General features: G+C 35.6%; 1 protein-coding gene across 1 annotated transcript in view; it reads left to right on the top strand.

Moving 5' to 3' along the window:
- Window positions 1-22,463, top strand: part of LOC138699819 (protein Wnt-5b-like) — a 2,020,855-nt gene that overhangs the window by 1,062,088 nt on the left and 936,304 nt on the right. The window contains exon 5 of the mRNA XM_069825994.1: window positions 16,069-16,182. The gene's annotated coding sequence lies outside the window, so the exon portion shown is untranslated. The remainder of the gene's footprint in view (window positions 1-16,068; window positions 16,183-22,463) is intronic.

Raw genomic sequence — 22,463 nt, 5'->3', positions numbered from 1 at the left:
TGAAAATTAATAAAACAGACCTCCTAGTCCATCACTTCTTTTTCCCTATCTTTCTTCTTCTTCTTTCTTAGTTTCACTCAATCTCTTTCTTCTCATTCTCTTGCTCCTAGCATTAACTCCTTTAGTAATCCATCTTCTCCTCCACTACCTTTATTCGATCCGATGCTGTGGATTGAACTTGGCGTAGCTCAATGGTTAGAGCGCTTGTTACGTAGAACCAAGGACCCGGGTTAGATTCCCGGCGGCGGAACGAATCTTTCTCCTCTCATATCAATAGAAACATTTTTATTATCACCTCGAACATTTTCCGGAACCCATGGTTACACAAATTCAGGACTAAAAAAAAAAAAAAGTCCCGCCATGCTCGTCTGTTTATCCATAAATGTCCATTAATATTCCATTCTCTTGTTATTGTGTTGATATTCTGCGTCTAAGTAACAGATGGTTTTCTTTTTTTGTTCTCTCTTTTCTTATGGTGTTAATTCTAATATTTTTTCATATCTTTTCATCTGTCATTCAATATGAATTAGAGGAGTGTAATAGGAAGTTAAATAAGACGATAGCGGTAATGAAAATAGGTAAGGAGTATGGTGGAGGAGGCTAGCTAGGATAGCGAAGTATAATATGTAGAAAATTAGTGAGATCTGAAAATGAAATGTGCACAAGAAACAGACATAATAACGAACATAATGGACAATGGTGTATAAACAGTGTGTGTTCGATGTAGACTAAGTGAACTGAAAATCAAGAACGGAGTGATAAAGGTGTCAATTTTGAATGAATTAGAGGATTGAAATAGGAAGTTAAGTAAAACGATAGAGATAATGAAAATAGGTGAGGAATATGGTGGAGGAGGGTAGCTAGGATAGTGAAGTATAATATGTAGAAAATTAGTGAGATCTGAAAATGAAATGTACACAAGAAACAGACATAATAACAAACATATTGGACAATGGTGTAGTATGTTTTAGTAACAAGTACTGTATTATTAGATACAGTGTGTGTTCGATATAAGTGAACTGAAAATCAAGAACAGAGTCGCAAAAGTGTCAATTTTGAATTATCTAAATTAAGTTGTTAGGTTTTAAAGGTGGGAATACTAATCAATTTTAATGGGATCGAAAGTTAAATTATAAGAGCGTCTACAAAAGGTAATAAATGTAATTGTGGCACCGGATACAAAATTGTGAGGTCCACATTACATGGATGTAAATGTTGACATATATCATATCATATCATATCATATCATATCATATCATATCATATCATATCATATCATATCATATCATATCATATCATATCATATCATATCATATCATATATGAAGAGTCCACTGCAAGGATGATGGATGTCACTTTTTTGTCGAAAATGAACCGAGACTGTCAGTGTATAGCTTAAGACATATAGAATGTACGTAGAGAGTTACATGGCATTAACACTGACAGTCATTGTCCAGTAATGATCAGAAAATCATAGTTAAGCTTTGAGCGCTATTTCAAACTTTCAATTGCTTCTCCTGAAAACTGTATTCCAAATGACATCCATCATTCTTGCAGCGGACTCTTCATATATCATATCATATCATATCATATCATATCATATCATATCATATCATATCATATCATATCATATCATATCATATCATATCATATCATATCATATCATATCATATTATATCATATCATATCATCATATCATATCATATATCATCTGTCATTCTTTCATTGTGTCCGTACCATTCCAACGAGGACTTAAAAAGACATGGTAACGAAGGAATTTCCACTAGTTACCTGCCCAATTTCTAGGAATTTACAAAGACGATAATATGTTTCTAAAACGAAATTTTTTTCTAGAAGTTTACACAATTATTTTAATCATCCTTAATTCGCAGGCAACGTATTTGTTTGAAATGTAATATCCTCACTATTTAGATAAGGACGCTGCAAGCCTTCATCCTAACTCCCAAGGAGGTTGAGTTCTGTATTTTTCACTTCCTAGACACGTTATCTGTCTCCGCTATAATATAGAGCCCCGACTACCCCTCTTATTATCCTGGGATCGGGACCATTGCCAGGTACTACCACCCGAGTCAGGAGAATCTAGAGTTAGCAAAGGGAGAGGCGTTATTCTCTGAAGTAGGAGTGTCGCAAAGAGAATTCCCACCTGCTACCTATTCTATTTTTAAATCATACACACACCCTACTGTAGAGATGGTGCTTAGGTGAAGCAGGGTAAACTTTCGATCATTGTTCTTGGGTAAAGGTATACTTCTCGCCATGAACGAACGGTATATTAGCAACTCCCCTACTTGCCCAACTTCCCCTTGTTCCTAACTCACCTGTCAAGATTTCAGAGCTCACTGTGAAGCTGTAGCTGTCAGCTGACGGCTTCACACTACAGAGAACTAGAAGTCGTTCACGGGTAAGTTCTGCAAGAATTTTGGACAGCAAAGAAACTGTGCGCCCCCCCACACACACACACACACATACGCACGCACACACAGAGTTCATATTTTTGAAGACAAATATCTTGCTTGCCTATTTCTCTACACGTAAAATAAATTGCCTACTCTTTTAGATATTTAGGCCTACCAGCCATACCAGCATCGATTTCCGCTTAGACTTATTATTACTAGGTTAGTTTTTCCGAGGGTTTCTCCAACTATAAGGAGAAAATAAGGTAATCCCTTGGAGAATTGTTAGCCTTATCTCGTCACATACCGCCACAAATTTCATCCGCACTAAATAACTTAGTAAGACACCTAATTGATACAGCGTAATTAAAAACCAACTAATGTAGGGGAAGAGAAGGCCTGATGGCCTTATCTCTACCAGGTTAAATAAATAAATAAATAAATAAATAAATAAATAAATAAATAAATAAATAAATAAATAAATAAATAAATTAAATACATAGGCTGCCTATTTACAGCGCTACATTTTACTATGAAGACGAAGTATAGAGCTAGAGGAACGACTGCCAGAAAAAAATTGTGTGTGTATCATCATTAGGCATTCATTCATTCATAATTTTCTGTCCAAGGGTATGGAGTTAATCTTGTGAAATCTTTGTCTTAAATAAAGAGTTAGGGGACAGATATTCTCAAGGTACTGTGTCAAATCTGTTATCATTGTACTTTTCACCTTGGCTTGGCTTGCTCACTGCAAAACCAGCATTCGCCAGTATAGTATGTAATTCCTATTTTCTGATTCCTCTTTGTCTCCGCATATGATCCATACATCTTAATGTCTATCATCCGATATCTTATTCTGCTCCTAATTCTTCTCTCTTTCACCATTCCATCAAGTGCATCCTTCAACAGACAGTTTCTTCTCAGCCAGTGACTCAACCAAATCCTCTTCCTCTTCTTGATCAGTTTCAGCATCATTCTTCCTTCACCCACTCTTTCCAACATAGCTTCATGTCTTATTCTGTCTGTCCATTTCACACGCTCCTATATTCTCCATATCGCTAAGCATATAAAACAAAATTCACATGTATCGCTCGTGACAATTTTTAATTGCTGCGTCTGCTACCATTCGTTCCATATACTTACAGCACATAACACTGAAGGTAAGAACGTAACTGTCTGTAGGCCTATTTACTTAATTTTATTTATGGTGTTGTAAGATGGCACAAGTGCTAGCGTTGATCTTCCGTCCAGGCGGACCAGGTTCGATCCCCGGCCAGGCCGTGATGGAATATGTAGTGAAAAAACATATATTGCAGGGTTTCTTCTCGGGGTACTCCCATTTTCCTATACGTATCATTTCACCAACACTCTCCATGTCCTACCTCATGTCATCATCATTCCCAATAGTAAAAATAGGCAGAGGTGAAGTCTTGGGAGTATTATGGACTTCCGATGTTGATGTAGAAAGGACTTGGAGCTCCTCCCCTGGGGCTTATCAGGCTGCTCGTATGCAGACGGACGTGGTTCTATCAGGGGCTGAGGCAGGATGACCCACCTGTCGGCACACAAAGGGCAAGCCGTGCCTTAATGTACGAACGGGTCCAACCCTGGTAAAGCCAAGCCAAAGTGAAAAAGTAGAATAATGACAGATTTGACACAGTATCTTGAGAATATCTGCCCTCAAATTCCTTATTTACGGCAAAGATTTCACAGGATTAACTCCATCTCATAGTAAATAATAATAAACTTGCAAATTCTAAATGAGGCAGTAGAGCAAGTGGACAGCTTTAAATACTTGGGGTGTACTATAAGCAGTAACATGAGCTGCTGCCAGGAAGTCAAAAGGAGGGTAGTAATGGCAAAGGAAGCTTTTAATGGAAAAAGGAGCATATTCTACGGACCTCTGGAAAAAGAACTAAGGAACAAAGAAGTGCTTTGTGTGAAGTGTGGCATTGGATGGGGAAAAAACATGAACATTATTACGAAGTGAAGAGAAGCGACTAGATGCACTTGAAATGTGGATATGGAGAGGAATGGAACGTTTGAAATGGACAGACAGAATAAGAAATGAAGCTGTGTTGTAAAGAGTGGGTGAAGAAAGAATGATGCTGAAACTGATCAGGAAGAGGAAAAGTAATTGGCTGAGTCACTGGCTGAGAAGAAACTGCCTACCAGGATGCATAGGAAGGAATGGTGAACGGAGAAGAGTTCGAGGCAGAAGAAGATATAATTATGATAGGCGACATTAAGATACATGGATCATATGTGGAGACAAAGAGGTAGGCAGAAAACAGGAAAGATTGGGAAAAGCTGGAGTTGCAGTGAAAGACCTGCCCTTGAGCAGAACACTATGAATGAATGTGTATATTCGAAAAGTAACAAATACCTCATTTGAAGCAGACGATATAAAAATTCCCACCACTTGTAGTGACAAGAAAAACGTAGTTATGACCTATATTTTTTTACAGGCAATCAGCCTTAAGGGGAGGTGGTACACCAAGGCAGGACAAAATATAATGTGTATGTGTCCTGATCCATTTACAAAAATGTCAATCAGTACAGAAACCGTCAATATATTAGTGTAGCAAATTTCATCGCCTTAGGATTGGTAGTTTTAGAGAAAATAAAGAATAAAGATAGCAAATTTAACATTGCGGAGATAGGGTGTACCACCTCCCCTTAAGTGGGACTCGAACGCTCGTTATGCCCAGATCTCATCTGTAGTGAGGGAAGTTATAATTTTATTAGTTTGTTTTCTTCTAGATGTCATTCTCACTTCAGATTGGTCCATCATCTCCGTATCATCTTCCTGTCCTCAAATATTTTATTTATTTATTTATTTATTTATTTATTTATTTATTTATTTATTTATTTATTTATTTATTTATTTATTTATTTATTCTGGTGTAGTTAAGGCCATCAGGCCTTCTCTTCCACAACACCAGGAATACAAATACAATAATAGAAATAAACAGAGAAAAAAATACACTATATACAAAATAAAGCCACACAAAAAATAAAGAGAGAGCGATAAAAACACTATAAACAAAGTAAAGCCACACAAAATATACCAGGTTGCAGTCACACAAACTTTAAATGAGTGATTAAGTATCATAATTAAATACGTAGCCTCCAAAGGTTAAAAGAGGCTTTAAATAAAGATTTGTAATTACAATGACGAATTGTCGAAGGGGAGGGGACACTTGTTAAAGCGTCGCGACTGAAGTCAAGTTGACTGCGCGTGGCGTATAGGTAGGACACAGAGACCTTGCATGAACTAGTGGGAGCGGGCGGGACGGAGAGGGAGAGATAGTGGGATAGTGGGTCCCTCTCTCTCATCGTACCCTCAGGGCCACAGCCGTGTTGCCAAGTCGAACCACGAACCCGTGATGGCATCTATATCAGAACGAGGGCCGGTCTCACATACGCACTGTCCTTACGAACAAGTTGAAGAGAAAGAAGAAGTAAACAACGGCGGAGTGAAACGGGACAGCCAGCCGCCCGGCTCGCCGCCTCGCTTTTCGCTATTCGCGCAATTGTAGGCTACCTAGCAGTAGAAGCTGTTGGCAACAGAAGAAATTTTAATAGAGACAGAGAACTAAACATTCCTACTTACTTGCATTTAATGGTTATTATATTAAAGCCGTCATACTGTGATTAGAACATTCTATGAAATATTGTAATAAAATATGGCATCCCTAACCATTTAATTTGAGCAATTCAAAGCTCTCACTCAAATATTGCAATTAAAATTAAAACAAACAGCAAAGAAACCTGAGAAATTAATCGAGATGTCAGACATGGGGGTCGTCTTTTATCCCTATTGTTCAATTCATATATCGGAAGAGTCATTAAGCAGTGACAGAAAGGTTTAGATAAAGATTTTATTTTACGAGATACACCTTCACACTATATTTTCAGATTAAGAATTATACAATATAGCAAACTAAAAATGGTTACTGATAATATAAAATTGATGGGCTTTATAGGCACCTCACATATATAAAAACAAAAACTGAAATAAAAGGAAATATAATTGAAAAAATATCTAGTTTTAACTGTAAAGGATGCATAGTTTCATGTACCAAAATTAATGATGTAGAAAATAAATAAATTTATGTAATTGGTAGGCAATCTGAAACGAATGCTTCAAGAAAGAATGCCTGAAACAATTTTAAAATTTTATAAAGTTACGGTTGTCTCAATATTAATATATTAGTCGGCCTCGGTAAGTAGTTGGTATAGCGTTGGCCTTCTATGCTCGAGCTTGCGAGTTCGTTCCCGGCCCAGGTCGATGGCATTTAAGTGTGTTTAAATGCGGCAGGCTTTACTGGCATGTAAAAGAACCCCTGCGGGACAAAATTCCGGTACACCGGCGACGCTGATATAGCCTCTGCAGTTGCGAGCGTCGTTAAATAAACCATAATTTAAATTTTAAATATATGAGTATAAAATGTAGACACGCATGATGAAAGAAATAGAAGCTGCAGAAATAATATTTCTCCGATATACCACGTTGAATTAAAAAAGAAGTAAAGACTTAAGAAATGAACTAAAAAACAATAATATTTTACATTATACACTATCTACCAAAAAGTAATTGGGCACCGTTTTTGTTCCTTTAGAACCTCGTGGTACCACCTCTTGTTGCTATAAAAGCAGCCACCCCGTCAGGCATGTTCTCCACTAGTTTGTGTAGGATATCCACTGGAATGCGTCGCTATTCCTCTTGGAACATGGCACTCAGTTGGACAATGGAAGTTGGCCGAATTTCCCGAAACCTCAATCGCCGGTCCAATTCGTCTCAAAGGTGCTCAATGTGATCGAGATCAGGACTCTGTGCAGGCCAGTCCAACCGGTGAACATTATTGGCTGGATACCATTGCATAATAGCCACCGAAACATGGCATCTAGCACGTAAAATCATGGGTGCCCAATTACTTTTTGGTAGATAGTGTATAACAGATAAAACAATACAATATAAAGACAATTATTGCTTTAAACATATGCTTAGGATAGCACCATCTGGATGAGGGCAATTTTTAAATTAAACAGAACTTTGTGAAACGGGACAGGGCATGATGATGATTATTATTATTATGATGATGATGATTATGATGATGATGATAGCACCAGTAATAGTAGCAGAAATTGTAGAGGTATTACCTTAAGAGGAGTCATCTTCCACCGTTATAGACAAAGTATTATTTACGTGAAAAATAATGGTAAATAATGTAATGTAATATAGCTAATTGGCAATACATGCACTGGAGGAAGAAAGGAACTGGGCACCCTACCCCATTATCTCCTGGCCTAGTTGCCTTATAAGTGGTGCCATGGTAGTATCACTTGTGAGTTTCAGACTTGTCTTCGGACAGTTTACTAAACAACAATGTAATGAAGTTATGACTTGCTTAAATTGTTGCTATATACAGATAATTGTGAATCCTTATGCAGTATCTGCAACATTAAATCATACGAATTCAGTGTGAATAGGATGACACATAATATGTATCCCATACGTTCACAAATTCACATATAATAGCTATTTGCGTGCATATCGTAATCATTTCTAACAGATTACTTGTTATTTTAAAAAAATCGACATTTAAAATTAATGTAAATGTTTTAATAAATAGGCCTACAGGTTTATGAGGAGATTCTAAGTTTTATAAGAACATAGTCGTTCGTAAATTGAATACCAATCATGTGCCTAGGATTTAATTCTATCGATGGAGACGAAATCCAGCTTTTGTCAATAATTTTTTTTCAAAAGACGTGAAATGTGCATTAGAGAGGGTGGGCGAATAGTTTCCGCACTAACTGTATTACCTAGAAGGTAAGCCAGTAAATTGAATCCGTAGAATATAGCAAGATTTTATTGCAGAAAGCTGACACGCTGCGTTATGGAAAGATTTTTTGTCTAGTTCCGATTCCCCATTAAGATTCCGGTATACCCTCATAATTTACAATCAGATATTGGCGAATCGCTCCCCAAAAGAAAAAGACTCAATGAGACGTGGGAGACAAAACTGTGACAATTTTTGGTGTGACATGCGTGTACACTATGTCAGTGTTTCCCAGGATCACCTATCAGAGAGAAATGAGTTATTTTTGTTTGCCAATTTAATTGCAATATGTGGGAAAGAAACACAAAGATTAGACTATTAGTTGGAAGTAAGTTTGCCTCTAACGAATCTCTGTGGGAATATTCCAATACCTCTGCCGCCTTTCCCAGGTAACTTTTAAAGTCACATTGAAGACTGTGCTCCAGTATTCCAACTTATAGTTATTTTTGTCTGAATATAGTATGTAATATCTACTTAAAATTACCAAAAATAAAAATTTCCGTTTAATTATTTAAACTATGTAATGTTTTACTTCTCATTAATTAAATATGAAATTCAAATAATACACAATCTTTTATGCCTCGCTAACAAATCAATAGGGTACGAAAGTTTATTTCAAGTGCTCGAAAATGAATCTTCTTCTGTTGTCTCCGAGGACAGGTTTACTCTTATACTGACTGAAATTTTGCTCAACGTCACATGATGTAATGGGACTATATTTCAAATTCGCAATATCTCCTGTGATTAAGTCCAAGGTTGTCTTCACATTTGAATATCCACACATCAATGCAATAACACTTGGTATTTCCTTATATCCAGAGTTCTTATAAAGTGCAGCATCCATTTCCGCTTTTACTGCAGCTGCAACTTGACCTGTAACAGAAACAACTGAATATAACAAATGTTTGCATGTGATTGTTCATGTTGAATTATAGGGTACATCGGTTACTTACTTACAAATGGCTTTTAAGGAACCCGGAGATTCATTGCCGCCTGATATAAGCTCGCCATTGGTCCCTATCCTGAGCAAGATTAATCAAGTCTCTATCATCATATCCCACCTCCCTCGAATCATTTTAATATTATCCGCCCATCTACGTCTTGGCCTCCCCAAAAGTCCTTTTCCCTCCCAACTAACACTTTATATGCATTTCTGGATTCACCCATACGTGCTACATGCCCTGTACATCTCAAACGTCTGGATGTTTCTAATTATGTCAGGTGAAGAATACAATGCGTGCAGTTCTGTGTTGTGTAACTTTCTCCATTCTCCTGTAACTTCATTCCTCTTAGCCCCAAATATTTTTCTAAGCACCTTATTCTCAAACACCCTTCATCTGTTTTCCTCTCTCAAAGTGAGAGTCCAAGTTTCACAACCATAAAGAACAATTGGTAATATAACTGTTTTATAAATTCTAACTTTCAGATTTTTTGACAACAGACTGGATGATAAAAGCTTATCAACCGAATAATAACAGGCATTTCTCATATTTATTCTGTGTTTAATTTCGTCCAGAGCATCATTTATATTTGTTACTGTTGCTCCCAGGTATTTGAATTTTTCCACCTCTTCAAAGGATAAATTTCCAATTTTTATATTTCCATTTCGTACAATATTCTCGTCACGAGACATAATGATATACTTTGTCTTTTCGGGATTTAATTCCAAACCTATCTCTTTACTTGCTTCAAGTAAAATTCCCGCGTTTTCTCTAATCGTTTGTGGATTTTCTCCTAACATATTCACGTCATCCGCTTAGACAAGCAGCTAATGTAACCCGTTCAATTCCAAACCCTCTCAGTTATCCTGGACTTTCCTAATGGCATACTCTAGAGCAAAGTTAAAAAGTAAAGGTGATAATGCATCTTGTTGCTTTAGCCCACAGTGAATTGGAAACGCATCTGACATAAACTGACCTATACGGACTCTGCTGTGCGTTTTAATTAATCGAACTAGTTTCTTGGGAATACCAGATTCAATAAGAATATCATATAAAACTTCTCTCTGAACCGAGTCATATGCCTTTTTGAAATCTATGAATAACTGATGCATTGTACCCTTATACTCCCATTTTTTCTCCATTATCTGTCGAATACAAAATATCTTATCAATAGTTGATCTATTACGCCTAAAACCACACTGATGATCCCCAATAATTTCATCTACATAAGGAGTTAAGCTTCTCAAAAGAATATTGGATAAGTGATATTCCTCGAAAGTTACTACAATTAGTCTTGTCCCCCTTCTTAAAGATAGTACGATTACAAACTTAGAAATTTAAATATAATTATTAGTATTTAATTACACTTGCTTTCATATTGTTGAGAGGACTGTTAATTATAAAATAACAACAGACACCAGTCTTGAAGGAATTATTGTAAATAATTGAAACGTTATTGTTTCATCATCATCAACATCCTTTCAAGTAGTAGATCTAGTGGCCTGTTACGGTCTTCAGCCTTCTCTTGTAAAGTCTTAAGTCTTTTCCCTCGTGGTGTGTAGTGAAACATCTGTCTAGGTAATCTGTCACGTTCCATTCTTTGCACATGCTGAAACCAGTCTTCAAACATTTTGTATTTATAATGAAATTTTGTAATTTGTAATAATCTTTACATTTATCTTAATTTTCATAATATGGAAAATTTGTTGAAAATTATTACAATGTGTGATAAACTAAAAATATGAAAAATATGGAATGTTTTTAATTCTACACATTGTGATACAAAAAGATATGGAAAATATAATTTATTTTAGCTTCATAAAAATACTGTATATGTATTTACATAAAAATACGTTCTTTATACGAGGGAGAGTCAAAAAGTAACCTTAATAATTATTTTGTTAATTGAATATGTACAATAAGACTTCAGACACTTCATTACTTTTAACATAGTATAACAGGAACACTTGTATTGATGTAGTGGGGACAATGTTGAAAAGTGATGAAGTGTTTGAGGTCTTATTGTACATATTCAATTAGTAAAACAATTATTACTGTTAATTTTTTACTCTCGCTCGTACATAACTGCACGGAATTATTGAAAATTATTACAATATGTGCTAAAATAAAAATATGGAAAATAAATATAGCATTTTTCATTCTACACATCGTGATACACACAGATAATGCAAAACATAATTTATTTTAGCTTCATAAAAATACATGTATTTACACAGTAATCCGTTCTTTGCACATAACTGCACAGTATTGTTCAAAATTAATATTAATACGAGTATTTTCAGTCCAGTATTCACTTTCAAGGCGACCATTTCATTATCAGTGTGACGCCATGGAAATACTAATGAGCACTAAAATTATTGATAACTTTATCATTTACTTATCTATGTGAGAAATCGCTCCAGCCGTTTGGAAGACCAAACCGAAATACAGACTGCAGGACTTGAATGTAGGTTGATGCGTTTTGGATCCGTCAAGTAAAAAGATTGCCTCGGGGAGACAGCAGCAGACTTCGCATTTGTAGAGAATGTAGTAAGCTAGGGACATACAACGTTATCCAAGATTCAGTGACCATAGTTTATACTTATTAATGATTATAGAAAATTACCGAATAAGTGCTGAAATAATTAATTGGTCCTCGGTGGTCAAGTGTTACGGCGGTTGAATATGTGTTCAAACTCGGCCACTGGCGAAGGATTTAAAGGACAATTAATAAATACTAGTATTGGGATGTCTTGTTTCGGGAGGGAAGTGAAGCTGTGTGACCCATATTGTAGATTTCAGGCATGTAAAGAGCTCTGTCCCTGATTAGGGGATTCAAACAAAATGTTTCCCATTTCTCGCTTATCTTAAATTTCGAGGCTAAATAGCATACGCGCCATACGCATTCGAAAGCGTCGTTAAATAAATTACTGTAATACACCGTGTCCCGCTTAGAGGGATCGAGAAATAAATGCTCACCACTTAAAGCCAAATAAAGATATCGTTGAGATTTACATCTGACAAGATAGAGAAACTGTCTAAGTTTACAAAACAAAGTCTGGAAACAGCTGCATGTGCAACTTTCGTTTGTTTGTTACTAAAACAAGCCTGGCGCCATTTTGTAGGAGAACACGCCATGGTCAACAGAAAGTTCAGTGTGTGCTATGACTAGCAGAAGAAAAATCTGTTACGCGAGTACAACGCCGTGTTCGTCATACACGGATAGGTGGATCGGAAGACGAGGACCCATTGCCTGGCCAATCAGGTCACTAGATCTGACCCCCTTGGACTTTTTTTCTGAGGCTTTGTGAAGGACTCTGTGTACCAAAGAAGCAGAGCTAAACACTTTGGAGGAACTGAGACAACGCATCACAAATGCAGCTGCACTAGTGATTTCACAAATGCCACAGAACAATTGACGGAAGGTTGAATACCGTCGTTTAGATGTCTGCAGGGCAACTCAAGGCGTACACATCGAGTTGTATTCAGCATTCTTCGAAACTCGGAGAGTTTTTACATCAAGTTATATAAAAAGTTATATTAATAAACCACTTTCTTTCTTTCTTTCTTTCTTTCTTTGTTTCTTTCTTTCTTTCTTTCTTTCTTTCTTTCTTTCTTTCTTTCTTTCTTCCTTTTCATTTTGTTTTACTTTGACAGCAACAGACAAGGTTTATTTTTATTTTTAAGTTTATTTTGCACCACATTACTACTTAACCATTTATGTTGCCCATATCAGGATGCAATAGAAACTCGCGTTTTAAGATTATCTGTCAGAAAATTGTCAGCGATGGCGTAGGTTTCTCGGTAGGCTATATCTTTATTTAAAACTTCCTTTGTTTCAACATAATTTCTTCTCGAAAAAAGGACACTCTAACAATAGATTAACTACATCATTATTTCTTGCACCTATTTCTATTTATATTTTCCCGAAACACATAACATTGAACCATACTCACTACTGTACTACGAAGTACAACACCTCGCTTAAGTCATAAACTAAGACATAAGGGGAGAGAACAGTATGGGTCTCTGCCTGCAAAACAGCGGGAATTTTTTATGTTATTTATGGCCTATATAGGAAGACAAGTCATTACTGCTATACCAACCCCATTCCACCCTTGAGACCGGTCCATGGATTGGAGGAGTAAAAGCTGACCAGATCACGAGGCCAGACGAATTGTGCCTCAGCTACAACGTTTGAAGTACAAGCTCAAAGCCCGAAAATATACGAAATGCATAAGCCAGACCCGGCATGAGCGATCCTGGCCTCAGGAACAAATTTTACTGGAAAACAGGTCTATATACATCACAAAGTTTTCAAATACTTCTACAGCGATATATGCTTCATTCAGATGACTATTATATTATATAAAAACACAAAATTTGATTTCAGTTAAGCCAAATGACTGAGGCCTGGCCTCACTTGCCTCAGTTTCAGCCGCCACTGCTACATACATACATACAAATACATACATACATACATACATACATACATACATACATACATACATACATACATACATACATACATACATACATACATACATACATACATACATACATACATACATACATACATACATACATACATACATACGATTATTCTTTCGAGAATGAATATGAAAGCAATTAAATGAATGCTATGCAGTAACATGTGCCATTACACTTTCAAAGAAAACATCTATAAAGCATGGCAGTTGAAGAGTCTTGCTTTTGTCTGTTCTAAACGTTGTGTTTAGAATTAATGTTGCATTCAGTGTTTGAAATCGGTTAAGTGGAACTGAAGTTTCCTCTCACTCGTGTTTCAGAGTTCTCTCCGTGAAAGGACTGATGACTCGAGAGCCCGCTTGTTTCAATTCAAACGCAAACTACAAATTAATTAAATCGCCGATACTCGTAAAAATAACTAAGGTCCTTCAACTCAAGCAATGATCTGCCTGTCATCTGTTACTGAACGACACGAAAAATGAGAGTATATTCTTCAGAAGGGTCGTGTGATGGATTTCGTCCCAAAATACCCTTCAATACGTCAAAAGTCCCGGGATGTTGTTCTTTGTGGTCTAGTGCAATTAAACCCAAAGTTCGCTGAATGTTTAGGGGTGATTAAAGTACTCAGTATACCACACTCTTCAGAACGGAGTTAAAGCCATGTTGTACATTTACAGCACATCCACAAATGAGGGAACTCCAGGCAAAAAATTGGCCAGATGTTTCTCAGCCCACAGCGTTCCCTGAAGTGCAGAAAGACGTCTCTACTGGTCAACGTCTCGATTATGACTGCAGATGTCACTAGGACAATTATTGCTAGTTCGCATACGTTTCTGATTGAAGTAGGCCTACTCCTATATAATATATATTATGACTTAAGCGAGGGTGTTGTACTATTGTACTTCGTAGTACAGTAGTGAGTGTGGTTCAATGTTATGTGTTTCAGGAAAATATAAACAGAAATAGATGCGAGAAATAATAATGATGTAGTTAATCCATTGTTAGAGTGTCCTTTTTCGAGAAGAAATGATATTGAAAGAAAGGAAATTTTAAATATTATATCATTGACTTTCCACAATTAATTATTGTATTGTAACATTATCATTATTTCTGAAAACGTTTGTATTTAAAAATATAAATATTGAGTGAAAGCTACTCGTGAACATTTTCATGTAATATCTATCAAGAAAAAGATTATGTAAGCCTTCATACGTAGTTTTTATTGTTCTTGAGAAATATCTATGGTCGGTATGTACGCAATATTTAAGGCGCAGTTTTGATATAGTATGAAAGCTATTGTGGTGGACTCGAATTTTGTCTCGAGTATGAATGTTTGTTTGTTATGAAGATAATGCTTATTTTTTCATAAGTGAAGAACACCTGAACCGTAGGCCTCGGTAGTGTAGTCGGTATAGTGCTGGCCTTCTGTGCTGGAGGATGCAGGTTCGATCCCAGCCCAGGCCGATGGCGTTTAAGTATGTTTAAATGCGACAGGCTCATGTCAGTAGATTTACTGACATGTAAAAGAACTCCTGCGGGGCAAAATTCCGGCACACTGGCGACGCTGATATAACCTCTGCAGTTGCGAGCGTCGTTAAATAAACCATAATTTTTTTCATCTGAACCTACGTCAAAGAATAATAAATATGTGGCCGTCTATTGTGGCAGTCTCAAATGTCATAAATTGATAAAACATCATAATACGAGCTATTAATGATTTTGCTAAAACGAAACCTTATCCTTTGGTACATCAGTGGTTGTTTCCTATTGCAAATAAAATTACTATTTATTTCGTTATTTGAGATTAAAATGATTGTGTTCATTTGTTCACACCTATATCATGACAACAGAAATTGCATTTAAATTACGTACCGTATAAGGAAAATAAGAAGTTAAAACTAGGTGTTTTGTGTGGAAACTGGAAATGTACTGTAAAGTTGGTAAAATTGACTATAAAACAAATATGAATTAAACGATATCAGCACTATTTGCAATTTAAGATAATAAACTTTACTTAAAACATAAAGAGAAATATTTAGCTTTAAAATATGTTCAGTGCATCTGCTATTATAGTTCATTTTTTATGACCAAGTTTATCTCAGTTTACGGTAAGGAAAATAGTTAATTTCTCAGAAAACAGGAAGGGAGTAAAACTTATGCCACGCGATATATCTTATAAGGCCTTCCCTAAAAAATCTTGCACCCCCCAAAACAAAACTTAATTGACGCCACTGGAAAAAAAAAAAAAAAAAAAAAAGCAGGGTGTCGCATCTGTAGGCACAGGAGTTCGCATGCTTATCAGAGAGGATGCATTTTTAGTACTTTGGCCATTAAAATTGTCTGTAAAATTCAAATATACTTCCTTATTTTATTTCAGATTTATCACAGATGGACAAAGCATCTATCGTCCTTGCTCACAAAAGAATCTGCTGACAATTTTCGTTCCGGTTTGTAACGTCAGGATATTTACATTGAAGACAACCTACAAGCAGTAAGTTGAATCTGATACGCTGTTTATGAAATATTTATATACATGTTTAGTTGCAATACTATATGTGTATAATGTAGTAGCCAAACTAAAGTGTAATTGATAGGAAAGGTGATAGGCCTACTAAGTTTTATATGAATAATTTAATTAATGTGTCACGATAAGTACTTGGAAATTCTTTTTATATTCTAGATATTTGTTAAAGATCTACTTTGAAAGGTTATGTGTTTACTGTAAGGACGTTTTTTTCTGTTAAAAAGCCATGGTTCGTTTTCATTTCTAACTGGGAAATAAGAGACAGTGACTCTCTTGACATAGGCTATGTCCAGTAGGTAGGCCCACATAAAAGCTTTAGTTATCAGTTGATGTGATACATTGCCGTCAATACTTGGAAGACGAATGTGCAATAAATTTGTGTTGCGAAAAGACGCTTACGTAGGCTAACTTTTTTAATTCGCATCCCCTTATAGTTTCTGCTGTTTAAAATATGTTCCAATAGCTACGTACAAAATTGAAATGAGAAATTAAAAAAAAAAAAAAAAAAGACAGAAATTAAGTCTAAGAAACTGTTTCTGTTAAATGTGAAGACACATCCACAGAAACAAAATTTCATACTAAGTGCTGCAATGTCCGCCTTGAGCAATCAAACATCGCTGTAGTCTGTTTCATTAAAGATCCTCGCTCATGTAATCAGGAATGCCATTATTTAATTTGGTTCGTCACGGTGTAACGTCAGGTAGTTCACATTGGAAAATCATTTCGCATGCATGTGAACATTGCCAAAACTACTATAGATCCGAGATCGTTTTGGTTCGTCTCGGTGTAACGTCAAGTAATTCACATTTGTAAATATTTTCGCATACATGCAAACATTGCCAAAACACTATAGATACGAGATCGTTTTGGTTCGTCACAATGCAACGTCAGGTAGTTCACATATGTAAATCTTTTCGCATACATGCAAACATTGCCAAAACACTATAGATACGAGATCGTTTTGGTTCGTCACAGTGTAACGTCAGGTAGTTCACATTTGTAAATCTTTTCGCATATATGTAAACATTGCCAAAACACTATAGATACGAGATCGTTTTGGTTCGTCATAGTGTAACGTCAGGTAGTTCACATTTGTAAATCTTTTCGCATATATGTAAACATTGCCAAAACACTGTAGATACGAGATCGTTTTGGTTCGTCTCGGTGTAACGTCAGGTAGTTCACATTTGGAAATAATTTCGCATATTCGCATGTAAACATTGCCAAAACACTGTAAATACGAGATCGTTTTGGTTCGTCTCGGTGTAACGTCTGGTAGTTCACATTTGGAAATCTTTTCGCATATTCGCATACATGTAAACATTGCCAAAACACTGTAGATACGAGATCGTTTTGGTTCGTCTCGTTGTAACATCAGGTAGTTCACATTTGGAAATCTTTTCGCATATTCGCATACATGTAAACATTGCCAGAACACTATAGATACGAGATCGTTTTGGTTCGTCTCGGTGTAACGTCAGGTAGTTCACATTTGGAAATCTTTTCGCATATTCGCATACATGTAAACATTGCCAAAACACTATAGATACGAGATCGTTTTGGTTCGTCTCGGTGTAACGTCAGATAGTTCATATTTGGAAATATTTTAACATGCATGCGAATATTGCAAAACTACTATAGATTCTTACTTTCTCTCCGATTTACTACATCTTCTTCCACATCCTCTTTTCTCTTTTATACATTTATCCCGACATCTGTCAATCCTAGTTCCTCGACTATCCGCCGATGGTAGTGCATTTCTACTTTTCATAGTTATTCCATCTTTTCTTAGGCACTTAGCTCTCACAATCATGACAGAGGAGAGGTTCCACCAAATGATTTCCCTATGTGGTGCTTAATTATCATGGAGATATGCCTGCCCTATCAAACGCTGTTTAGGCAGCCAGCCATTCGTCTGTCTTGATTGATTCTAGATTGCAATTTGCTGTCGGCAAAGCCATTTTCGTCCAATGTGCAACATATGTATGGACTACATATCTGTCTAATTGATAGTTATTGGCATCTGATACTGTAGTTAACATCGGCTTTCTTATTAAAACTATAAAAGTCCCATTATTTTTATGTATGTTGAGAATTTCTTTCGTTTATAAAAATTCATTTGCATGGATTTGAACCTTCTATCCTCAGTTCTAATTGCAATATTATTAATTTAAATATACCTAACAGTAATTCTAATTGAAATACTGTTAATGTAAATATATCTAGCTGTAATAAGATTATTCTATTTCCTTCGAATATTAACTGATTTCCTTTTGTAAGTTTTAACCATAATTGAATTGGATTCGTAAATTTAAAGACACTATCGTTCATGGTTTTACACCAGTCGTTCGTGATTCATATTACTAAGAACATGGATGAGCAATTATTGTTCGCGAACCGGAAGTGCTTCGAAACTTCCCTTCAACGCCGACAGATTTACAGTGCCGGTCTCTTCGTATCACTCGTTCTGTACCGTTCAAATCAAAACAATTGAAGGACTCGGAAGCAAACATGTATAAGAACACTTTAGTTAGTTTTTAGAAATTGTGGTTGAAAATGTTTAAGGTTTCGTAAATTTCGTGAAGTTCTCATTGTAATTTTTATGTGTGATCTGGTTAAAACATATATTCATTTGTCACTATGAAACTTGATTACTGTGATTTTATACGGTAGTTCAAATTTAAATGTTCGCTCACGAAAACCTGCAAGAAATAATAGGCCTATATCATATTTTGGCTTGGAGAAACAGAATTGTGAATTAGTTTAGTGTTACTTGAAGTCGTTAACTTGGAAAATAGTTAATGGATTTGAAAAAAAAATCATTTGGAAGAAATGTCTACAGAATCTGACGGAAAAAAGCAAAATACCGATAACATAGTCCTTACAAGTTACCGTTACATTTTTTTTTCTTTTGAGATCGCTCAGTAAACATGCATGTTCATGTCTAAAACAGTTCATTCGCGGGGAATTCATTGAATTTTTTTTTTTTTGTGAAAGTAACTGGAAAAATGTTTGGAGTACTTAGGATGAATTTAAAATAATTAAACAGTGCAGGCATAGTGTTCTTAGACGTTTCAGTCTTTCACACGGAGTCTATTTAAAAAAAGCTTGGAAAGTGATTGGTTCTCAATTTTCACCTCGAATTAACATCGATGTAAAATAACACTTTTTTAAATCAAAATTGAAACTTCACGGAATTTACGAAAGCTTAAACATTTTCAATCACATTTTCTCAAAAGTAACTAAAGTGTACTTAGCTATACCTGTTTGCTTCTGACCCCCTCAATTGTTTTTATTTGTACGATACAGAAGAGTGATACGAAGAGACCGGCACTGTAAATCACAGCCCCATCTCTCGGCGTTGGAGGGAAGTTTCGAAGCACTTCCGGTTCGCGTACCAGTAAATTTCCATTCGTGACTGAGGATTGATTCTAGCTCACAGCAGATAACAATGAACTTCAGGACTAACATTATTTTCAATCTTCTATGTTAGCTTTTTGTATTGTTGACGGGAATTTCCAAATATGTAGTTAACGTTATTCTGTAGGCTACTAGCTGTATCCTTAAAACATTCAATGATGAGAGGCGGGAAGAAGTGAAATGTTGCTTGAGATTGTCGAGTGTTTTAAGAAACGAAACAAAGTTTACCGACCGTTATTGGACGAAATATGGGTTCATCACTTCGACTCTGAAACAAAAATCAATCAAATAGTGGAATCATCTCTCTTCTCCTGCTGGAAAATACTTTTGGGCACAGAAATCACTTCAAAAAATTTATGACTTCAGTTTTCATTTTGAGAAATTCAGAAGGAATTAAAATGGTTGATTTCCTGGAACATAGTGTCGCTCTCGCTATTGATGCTGAATATTATTCTAAATTTCTAAAATGAATTCGAGAACTGAAGCCCAAGAAGTAAGAAGCTCAGCAATGGAGTCCTTCTTCTACAGAATTTTTTAAAATCGAGTGACATTGTAAAAGTGTAAATATCATCTGTTGTGTCATCCACTATAATATATATCAGATTTAGCTCCATCAGTCTATTTTGTTTTCCAAAGTCAAACAGGGTTTGAAAGGAAGTTCGAGGGAGGCAGTGGTGTGAGGGAAGAATTGAATAATCGATTTCAATAAAAGAAATGTGCATTTTATTTGAAAGGGATAGAAGAACATCTGAATGACTGGCTTCAGTAATTTTTTTAATAGATAGAAGAGCTTCTACAACATGTAAGTAAGTGTGTTGAGTTAAAATTTGTTATGTTGAAATTTATAGAAATAGCAATTAAATAATATATTTCTTTCTATGGTGGGATAAAACTGATTAACCGCCTCTTTCCTTTTCTTATCGTTGCAGTAGCATTACAATTATCGCTGTTACAGTAAAGAAAACAATTCATGGTTACTGAAACGTTAAGGTTTATGTTGCAAAGCGATTTAGTGAAACGGGTTTTTGAACTACTAGAACTATAGGGTGATCCGTTTGGATATGGATAAAATAGAAACACCGTAAAACATTTACTACTGAAATTTATTTGTTGAAACTTTGTACATACAACACTGAAAGATGGGAGATTCCTCAGAGCTCAAAATGACTCCCATTGCGCACGCTGCACAACTCATAACGGTGATGCAGTTCAGCCCATGTTCTGTGTAACATAAGAGGGGTGATTTGTTGAAAAACGTGAGTAATTTTTACTCTCAGATCACCAATGTTCCTGGGTTTCTGTGAATAGACAATGTTTAAAAAAAAAAAAAACCCTCACGAAGAAGTCAGGAGGGGTTAGATCTGGGGAGTTTGGGGGCCAAGCCAAGAGATAGCTGCTTCTCGTACTGGGTTTCGTCTGCGACCTCCTGCATGTTTTTTTTTTTTTAACACAGAACCTGTTTCTACAAATGTTCGATACCACAACATTATGGAATCATATGTAGGTACATTACGCACACCATACTCTTTGAACTCTTTTAACCACTGAAATTTAGCATACCAAAGAACACATTTTGCCCGCTGTTGATTTGTAATAGCCATTTTAATCCTATGATTTTCATTTGTCCTTTCATATTATGCATTGTTGATTGTCATATATGGAAATTCCCATCTTTTAATCGTAATATAATCAGCAAGAAATTTTTCCTACTATCGTAATAGCTTTATAATAATAAATTAATATTATCATACTCAAAAGGATCAGACTGTATATTAATTCTTTTTGATAGCACAGAGTTATTATTCCTCAGACTCGCATCCATTCCCTCTAGACTTCTGATTAACAAACTCGGGAGATTGTAAGAACTTTAAATTATTATATTGCCATCACTGATTAATTTTACCTATATATATAAATAATATCTGGTTGTCTCATTTCATTCATTTTCATTTTTAATGTCATTAAACAATTTTTGCACAAAGTGTCGTAAGGCATTATGTGCTAAGAGATGGACATGATCAGTCCCATTTAGGATACAGCATTTTCTGTGTAATGCTCGCAGTCGTGATCCGGTACCAGTGCCGCAGGGAAGTATGGTTCGTAAGAAACGTCGAGGACGCCAAGTCTGCGAGTTGTGATAAGATATGGTGACAGTTACGACACGACGGAGTCCATCTCTGTAGTATCTCTGGCCTGCCAATCCACTCCATGAGTACTTTCATATCACTCCTTTCTCCCAAGAAGTTGTGCATACACAATAGACCTATCAATGGTAACAGTGCGGAAGGCGTTTATTAGTCCCCACTCCCTAGAAAATAATAATTGATTGACTGTGTATCTTACCTTCTTTATTATAATATTAGAAAACATAAATGTCTAGTTATTGGAAAGGATCTCAGTTTACCTATTTTTATTGACGTAAATCATTATCATCATGATATCATTTGATAACAATGACTGGCTATAATCATAATTATTATCATGGCCATTATAATCATTCTCATCATCATCATAATCATTATAAACATTATCATGAATTATCATAATCATTCTGATCATTATTATTATTATTATTATTATTATTATTATTATTATTATTATTATTATTATTAGCATGATAATGATTATCGTGATCACCATTGTTCTCATCATCGTCGTCATTATAATAATGATCGTTGTAGTTATTATTATGATTGTCGTCATAATAATTATTGTAATATTCATTGTGATGAACCTATTGATCCGTTTCGATTTCCTCGAAGTATATTTTTTCATCCATTTGCCTTGACCATCCCTCAAATATTTATCATTCTGTTTACAACTCAATA

This window comes from Periplaneta americana, chromosome 5 (assembly GCF_040183065.1).
Source record: "Periplaneta americana isolate PAMFEO1 chromosome 5, P.americana_PAMFEO1_priV1, whole genome shotgun sequence".
In the NCBI taxonomy this organism is placed as follows: Eukaryota; Metazoa; Arthropoda; class Insecta; order Blattodea; family Blattidae; genus Periplaneta; species Periplaneta americana.
This window is presented reverse-complemented; position numbering and strand designations above follow the sequence as displayed.